Source organism: Myotis davidii, unplaced genomic scaffold, assembly GCF_000327345.1.
Source record: "Myotis davidii unplaced genomic scaffold, ASM32734v1 scaffold571, whole genome shotgun sequence".
NCBI classification, from domain to species: Eukaryota; Metazoa; Chordata; class Mammalia; order Chiroptera; family Vespertilionidae; genus Myotis; species Myotis davidii.
Genome location: NW_006283136.1, coordinates 785,156 through 793,913, shown reverse-complemented (window position 1 = coordinate 793,913; position 8,758 = coordinate 785,156). Strand labels below are relative to the sequence as shown.

At 45.0% G+C, this 8,758-nt stretch overlaps 1 pseudogene; it reads right to left on the bottom strand.

Annotated features, from left to right (window-relative positions):
* Positions 1–3,650: 3,650 nt before the first annotated feature.
* Positions 3,651–4,180, bottom strand: LOC107182726 (annotated as a pseudogene).
* Positions 4,181–8,758: the final 4,578 nt, after the last annotated feature.

Genomic DNA, 8,758 nt, shown 5'->3' with positions numbered 1-8,758 from the left:
GTCTGGCCTTTGCTTACAATGTTGCGAATCTGCTGGCTGAAATCTGGTGGTATTTGTTAAAATGTTTCAAACTGCCTGCTCAGAGGCCTGCAGCAGCAGGTGGGGAACGTTGGTTTCCTCCGTCACTAAGGCAAGCAAGCCTCATGTTAGTTTCAAGCTGCCTGGCTGCCGGCCGCCATCTTGGCTGACAGTTAATTTGCATATCTTGCTGATTAGCCAATGAAAAGGGTAGCGGTTGTACGCCAATTACCATGTTTCTCCTTTATTAGTGTAGATAAATAAGAAATGCAGGGCACAGCAAGAGTGGAGGGTAAGCAATACCAGATATGTCAGAACTGGGTTTTGGAAAGTGGAACAGAGTGCAAAGACTCTAACAAGGCTGACAAGTCCAATGGCAGGGCCTGTCATCATGGAGGTGAATGCCCACAGCCAGCCCAGGAGACAGAGAAGTTGATCCGGGGGAGGTGGTGGGTGAGCATGTAGAGTCAATGTGTGTGAACTGCAAAATGGCTGTTGCTTTCCTTCTACCCTCCAAATCTCACATGAGAATTTCTCCATGGGAAATTCTGGAAAATGTGGTTCAGCCTAGCCAAGTTGACACATTACAAAGTCATTATAGTGGGCTCTCACTGTTAGATGAATGAATGAATGAATGAATGAACGAACGAACAAACTGGCACAGCAGCAACAGGCACTTGTCTATCTGATCTCCCTAGAATGAGGGCTCCATAAGGGACAGGATTTTTCTCGTGACTTGCTGTGACCTGAGCAGACCACAAATACCCCAGAACTAGAACTACTGAAACACAACTAGACTGCACCCTGAGGAAGTCAAGGTCAGATTCTAGAACTTTGTTCTGGAAGGCCCCAGGTTTAGCTAGCTCAGATTTTCCACTTCTTTGTCAGATGGTCTTGCATCAACTCTGATGCAATTGCAGCATCTCTGTCACCTTTGTGTCTCCCTAGCCCTCCATTCAATCTCAGTTTTGTCTTAAAAGATGTATGCCATGCCCTAGCTGGTTTGGCTAGGGCCATGCTCTGAGTTTGGCTCAGAGCATCGGCTCATGGACTGAAGGGTCCCAGGTTAGATTCCCAACCAGGGCACATACCTTGGTTGCAGGTTCCCCAGCTCTGGTCAGGGTGCATTCAAGAGGCAACCAATCACTGTGTCTCCCTCAATTGATGTTTCTCTCTGTCTGTCTCTCTAAAAATCAATGGAAAAATATCCTCGGCTAAGGATTAAGCAGAAAAAGATATATCGTATTTGCCGGCGTATAAGACGACTGGGCGTATAAGACGACCCCCTAACATTTCCACTCAAAATACAGAGTTTGTTATATACTCGCCGTATAAGACTACCCCCTCTTCCGCACACCTTCCACACACCAAATAAAAGGTAAAACAATATCAGATTTGATTTTAACATTTTAATTTATATTCAAATGCTTATGACATGCAGGAAAACTGTCACAAGGCTGTATGTAATCAAACATATACATAAAACAGTGCAAGTTTATTACCGGTAAACATACCGGTAATTCACTAAAGAAAACACACTCTATAGACTGGTACCGTAGATGCTTCTCAGGAACACAGGCAAGCAGCCCACAACCTAGAGGGACTGTCAATGATAGAAGATATACAAAGCCTGATTTGATTGGTCCCTGCTCCCTGTTTGCCCGCCCTGTCACTATAGGAGTCTGGTCCCCCCTTGCATCAGCATCTCCCTGGGACCTCACTAGTGCGCAAGTGCGAGCTCTTCAACATTCTAACAGGCACCATGATAGCGCAAAATCGTGAATCTTCAATGCATATGTAAAGAAATATACGGTAACCCGAATTTACCACACTCGCAAAATCGCACACAGCCAACCATACACCCAGTATGGTATCGCGATTCGCGATTTTGCGCTATCATACTGGGGGTATGGTCGGCTGTGTGCGATTTTGAAAGTGGGGTAAAATCGCATAACAGCAAAATCGCATAACAGCCGAGCATACACCCAGCAGTGCTGCTGATGCCTGAACGGTATGTGGAATGAAGTGGGCGGGCATCGGGAGGCCACTATGGCACGGGGAAGCACTATGGGCAGTCTATCTGAAGTGTACCTGGCGTATAAGACGACCCCCCACTTGGAGGCATATTTTTCAGGGTCAAAAAATCGTCTTATATGCCGGCAAATACGGTATGGCTCTCTGCCCCTACGACTCTGTCTATATGTCAGAAATAACAACTGTCAACCAAGGTGCTCGCTGACGGGTGGATTACTAGTTCCATTGTGCTTTTCCTCTTTGTGCTTTCCTATGTTTTCCACATTTTTTTTTTCATTGAATGTGAATTACCTTATCATTCCATGCACAAAACACAAAAGTGCTTTTACGTGCTATCACTAAGGTGGCTGGAGCAATAAAAAAAGAGAACTAGTGTTTGTAAGTTTTTAAAATAAATATTGCCAGCAGAATCTTACATCTCAGCATGAGCCACTTAAAGTATAGATGCTACTTCTAAAATTACAATATCATTGGCAAGTGAGATATAGGGAAGATCAACAATATAATATTTGTACTTTGTGCTCAAATTTCTCTCAGACACGGAACCCTGGGGAAGTTTATCACCTGCCAAATGTTGCTGATTTTCAACTTGAATTAGACTTTCCTTGATCTTTATACTTTATATCAACTAAAAGACTATATACTATATTTTTCCACAAAAGTACAATAAATAAAATAAAACAAATCGAGATAACTTCCCATTTATTATGTACTAATGCCCCATCACACCTCTCCTGCTCCCACTGCTGGCAGCGCAAGCCTCAGGCGGCCCTGGGTGGCTGGGCAACTACCATCTGAGGCTTGCCTGTGCCTCGGGCCGGCCCTGGGAGGCTGGAAGGCTGAGGAGACTGGGGGACTCTGGAGGCAGGTGCGTGGAGTGGCCAGGCCCGGCTGCCGTGCTCCTGCTGCCCCAGCAGGGCTGAAGGGACTGGGTGCCGCCATCTTGTGTCTGTGGGCACCGCCATCTCTGAGGGCGGGGCAGTCAATTAGCATATTCCCTCCTTATTGGCTGTGGGCACTGCCATCTTTGCGATGGTGTGAGGCTCAATTAGCATATTCCCTCTTTATTAGATAGGATTAAAGCTGCAGAATTGCATGGTTAAAGATTAAAGAAAAGATGTCAAGAAATGGTGTTTGTGGACATGAAAAATGCAATTATCACTGTCTCATGGATCTAATAAGCAGTATAAAGTAAAATTAAAACAGAACTAGATATTTGGCTTTAAATGAAAACCAGGGCATATTTGAAGACCAAGCTTTTCATCCCTGTTTTCATGGCTGGATAAAACCTACTGGCAGTAAAACTGATAAAAGTTTCTTCACCCAAACCTCCCTAAACAAAGCACTAAGATGGCCTCAATAAAGCACAGAAGGAAGGCTAAGCTTGTTCTAAATTTTGGAGAGCTAAATTTTATTTTCTCAGTTTCCTCCTGAACTATTCTTTTCTGCAAAAAGCTTTATTATTTCTATTTAGTCTACAGCATGGGAGAGGGCTCTCATGTAGTTAAAACGCTGTCTAGTGGTTGAAGGGAAAGGCTCAAGCAGAAGCCAGGGAGATGGAGAGGTGCCCCTCAAAGGTCTCTGGGCTCCAAAGGCTCCTAGTCATGTTTGCAGGTGAGCCTTTTGAAGAGATACTCACCCTGATGAGCCTGTGGAGGTTAGTCAGGTGGTTGCCCATCTTCTCAATGAGTTTCACCTCCTCATCCATGAAACGGTTCTCCAGGAAGTCACAGAGATGAAGGTCTGTGCAGGCAGAACTGAAGGCAGGCAGTTCCAAGAGAGCCTGGTTCAGGTTCTTCTCCAGGACCGTGGCAGTTTCCATAGCATCCCTGAGTTTTACCACTCTCATCTTGGGAAGGGCTTCTGCAGGTCGTGGAAGAGGGCTTGGCTGCCACACTTGTTTTGCATTTACAAGAGATGCTTGGCACCCTCAAGCTTCTCCTGAGCCAACTCTCAGAAGGAGTGGCCCACACCCTCTGGAGCCACATTGTCTAGGTCAGAATAGAAGCCCAGAGAGAGGTAAGTGTAGGACACCCTCAGATGCCAGTTGACCAGGCGGTTGACAACAGACTCCACCTCAGTGGAATATTTCTGACTAATTTGGGAGCTCATGGTTGCTCAGCCATAAGGAGTTAAGCTCAAAAAATGGTGTTGGGTGGTCTCAGAGGCTGAGGGTGGCTGAGATCATTCCAGAGGTGATGACTAGAAAAGAGGTTGGAAGGTGGTCAGAGGCTAGAAGGTGGGTATATCCTGCCCAAATATTGTTGAAGCAATAGACAGATCCTGGGGGCTGTTGAGAGCATTGCCTCCTCCTGCTCTAGTTCCTTATAAAGGTGAGTCAACAAGAGGCAAGCTGGCTTCTGTCCATGGTCTTCCTCAGCTTCTCTTCTTCTCTCAGACTTCTCCCTTATTTTATCCCCAAGTTTGACAGCTCAACCAAGCAAGGCCGGGGGCCCTCTTGACATATGAAGGATAGGCGAGGAGACAAGTTTAGTGCCCTCTCCCATCATTTGTATCAAGACAAAAGTGGGTGAGATGAGCATCAAGGGTAGTTTTGGGAAGGGGTGTGAAGGTTGAAGACAGATGGAGAGTCAGAAAAGGGACCTTCATTGCCTAAGAAGCATATGGAAGGGAAAGGACCAGACCTCTTATAAGGGGAGCATTATGGGAATGCTGCATGTGTCTGAGTTCTGGGTTTCATTTGCACTACATGAGAGCAGGACCTTTAATTCCCACCAAAGAAACCTGTGCAAAATTAGCCAGGCACTTCTTTCAACCCCCTCCAGTATGGCTCAGGGGTTTCACTAAAATCTCAGGACTGGTTCTGGTCTGACCTCTCAAGGCTTATCATAAAACGTCTGTCTTTCTCCTGGAGTCTGAGGTCCTGATCTCTCAGCCACAACACTTCATCATATATTGATGACGAATCCTCCCCCTGAAAGAATCCGTTCTGCAATTTGGTGGAAGAATCAACCAGACTATTTGGTTCCTATAAATAAACTAACCCATGGAACATGAAATATTCCCCTTCTCAGCAGTTATTTCATGCTGGAGAGACAGATCTTTGCATTTACCAAGCGTCCACTAGACTGGGTGCCAAACAAGCTCATGGGGGTAGGATCATGAGAACGACACACAGATGAAATTCTTCTGCTCAAAACAAGCTCTATGGGGACACATGTACTTGGAACTTGATTCCATCTCTTCTGTCTTGTGGTGGGTTACCACAGTTCATCAGGAAAATAGTTTGGAATTTGCAAAATCTCCAAATCCTTCCTGGGGAGTCTTGGCTTCCCTACAGCACCTTTGTGAACCTAAGTTAGATTTATTAATCACCCTCTTGGTTGTACCATTATTATTCCCATTAGAGTAACATAGGGCAGAAAAATAGAACCTGTGTTTGCATTTCCTGTTTCAGGAAAACAATTTCATCTGAAGAGAATAGCAGATGCTGTTTTCCCATGACTGTATTCCTCCTAGTGTCCAGGCTAGAAGGCCTATAACATAGAAGCATCTTTCCCAACAGCACTCTCCAAATGCCCTCCTTCCTCACCCTCTACCTATCTCTCCAGCTTTCCTTCTCCATGGTAAGTGCATACAGAGAAAACCAAAGGGGGCTCTGGTCAGTGTTTTTCAATGGTTATAGCATCGGCCTGCGCATCAAAGAATTGCAGGTTCGAATCCCCATCAAGGACACGTACCTGGGTTGCAAGCTTGATCTATGGTCCTGGTCCTGGTTGGGGCGTGTGGGGGAGGCAACCAATAGATGTGTCTTTCTCACATCGATGTTTCTCTCTCTCTTCCCCCCTCCTTTCCACTCTCTCTAAAAGTCACTGGAAAGAAGGGTGTTCCTCAAGTGAGGATTAACATAAGATATGTACAGAGTTATGTAACAATTCAAGGGTTTAAATGGTTCTCAATCTAATATGACCCTCCCCTAACTTCCAAATGTGATTTCCCTGACCTACCTGGGGTCCTGTCTGCTTCCCATACTAGGTACCAAATCACAGTCATGGAATTTTAAAGTGGCAAGAAAGAGGATGAAACTTTGATCTGGAAGAGGAACTGCCTTCAGCTGCAAGTTAATGACAAAGCTGGGCCTGAAACCCTCCTGTGTTTTTATTCACAGACCTATGTTCTTTTGAAATTCAATCCCTGGGTATAAACAATAACAGCCTGTCAAGTTACCAAAATTAAGCTAAGTCAAAGTAGGATAAGCCTTTGTTGGCCATAACATCGTTGAGAGGAGACTACAAACTCTCTCCTTCCCAAGGGTCTCACAGAGTCTGAGTAGGGTCTAGGAACACAGAGGATATGTTCAGTCACATGAATCCTTCCTTCCCTCTGCTATCCACCCATTCACAGCATGACTCATTCTTAACACTGTTTAGCTTCTGGCCTCTATAAAATCATAGAGGCTCAGGAAAGGAAGGGGCCTTAAAGAGCATGTAAACTAACCAACTGTCTGGATGCATCTGAGTTCACATATGTTAGAAGCAGCTGCAGGCCTGAAGGCACCTCCTGATGTTTAAGCCCATACCTGTGTCCACAGATCTTGGCGAGGCCTAAAGATCTGGTGAGTTAATCTGAATAGGAATTAAACTACGTATTTCAAGCCGGAATGTTCACTATGCCACTTGAATTAATCTACTTGGCACTCTACGCTGCAACACTCAGGTAGTAGAACTGGGGAGTGCTCTCCACGCATCTGGTTTTCAAGTAGCAAGTCCTGTGGGTATCCCTCTGCTCCGCAGGATGTCCTAGTGTAGCCACTCATCACCTGAACCATTTCCTCAGCCCAGGCTGGCCCTGGACCAGATCCTCCCAACCCAACACGGGTGCTGTGGGAGGCCTGGTACAAGTGACCTGTGTTGTGCCGACCCCACCACTCATCTGCTCACTGGGACAGTGCCTCCTTTGTACCATTGTTTGTTTTTTGGCTGTTTGGGTTTTTTGGTTGTTGTTTTTTTTAAAACTTTCCTTCTCCCCAGCTTTAACCACATCCCCTCAGGGCCTCAGTTGAAGCCAGCCCTGCCCAAGCACATTACCACAACGGAATTTGTGATTATCTCTAAGTAGGCCATGGATATCTTTTCAGATGACCCTTCTGAAGTGACAGAGTCCTGGGAAATCCAGTCACTTCCCTTCAAACGGAATTGCAAGCCTCTGGAAAATTCCACAACCCTGGTTCCTGGTTACTGGAAGAATAGGAACAAGGAGTGTGTTAGGTTGATGCTTAATCTTTAGGGCATCGATTGGGTTCTTTTGAGTGAGTGAGGGTAAATCTCCAGGAAGTGGAATTCTCAAACTGGAATAGTTACTATAACAACATGAAGATAATCTCAGGGCAAACTGGAGAGAGAGAGAGAGAAAAAAAAGGCAAATGTGTGTTCATCCCTTAGGGTTAAAAGTAGAAACCTCCTTCAGGTCCAGGAGTCTTTCTTCAGATGAGCTCCTCCCAAGCCTTTATAATAAAACCAAAGACTTTCTATTCATGTTTAAAATTTCTCTATTTGAACCAGATTTGATGAGCCAAATCTTTCACATATTTTTTCTTGGAACGTTTGTTTTCTTAAATGTTTGTTATTTTAACTACGTCAAAGCAGCTCAGTTTAAATATACAGAATGTACCAGGAAACCAGACATTTAATCATTAAGGGCAAAATGTTTATAAGTCATGTTTACTTGAGAGCTCATGACACCAAAGATAAAAACATTCCTGGCCCACCTCAGGTCAATAGACTTCTTGCTCTGGAGACCAGAGTACCCCCTTGTGGTCTCCAAGTTCCAGAGTGATAACTTTGGATACTGTGGGGTCCTGAGGGTCCCTAACCTTTGTCCTTCTCTTGAGTGAAAGTGGCTTGGGGATGGGGAAGATAAGAGACCACTTGCAGCCTCCTGATGGGCAGAATAGAGTTGCCCTGGGACCATTCATGACAAGATGCAGAACTCCTGAATCTTCAGGAGTTTGCCTGGTTAATGGCCACATCCAGCTTTCGCTGTAAAAGCCACTGCTCTAGGTGAGGGAGGCTGAAGGCAAGTGACCAAAGCAACTACTTAGAGGGGAAAAGACCTCGAATGGCAAACTCCAAGGATTTTATTTATTTATTTATTTATTTACTTATTTGTTAATCCTCTCCCGAGGATATTTTTCCATTGATGTTTCTTTTAGAGAGAGTGGAAGGGATGGGGAGAGACAGAGAGAAACATCCATGGATGTAAGAGAGACACATTGATTGGTTGCCTCCCGCATATGTCCCAATCAGGGTCGGAGATTGAGCCTGCAACCTAGGTACGTGCCCTTGACTGGAGTCAAACCCGGGACCCTTCAGTCAGCGAGCTGACACTCATCCCCTGAGCTAAACTGGCTACGGCAAGGATTTTATCTTACATGTTGAATCTTCCTAGAGTCTAGCAAAATGTCTGGTCCTTAGGAAGTGCTCAGTAAACATTTGTTAAATTAATAAATGATTGATTTACAAGACCAAGTTAAAGATTTAAGCCGGGATAAGGAAGGCAAAAGGAAATCTAAGGGGATTAGTCAGAAACTAGGGAACCTTAGTAAGTTTCAGCATCATTGTCTCAATAGAGAAAGTTCCTTTAACCCAAGACCCAGGTTCCTAATGCAACTCTCACTAAGGTTGTGACATATGGTGTGAGTTTATTGACACTTGAACTTTCTCATGGCAAATTAGATAGTGGCTTG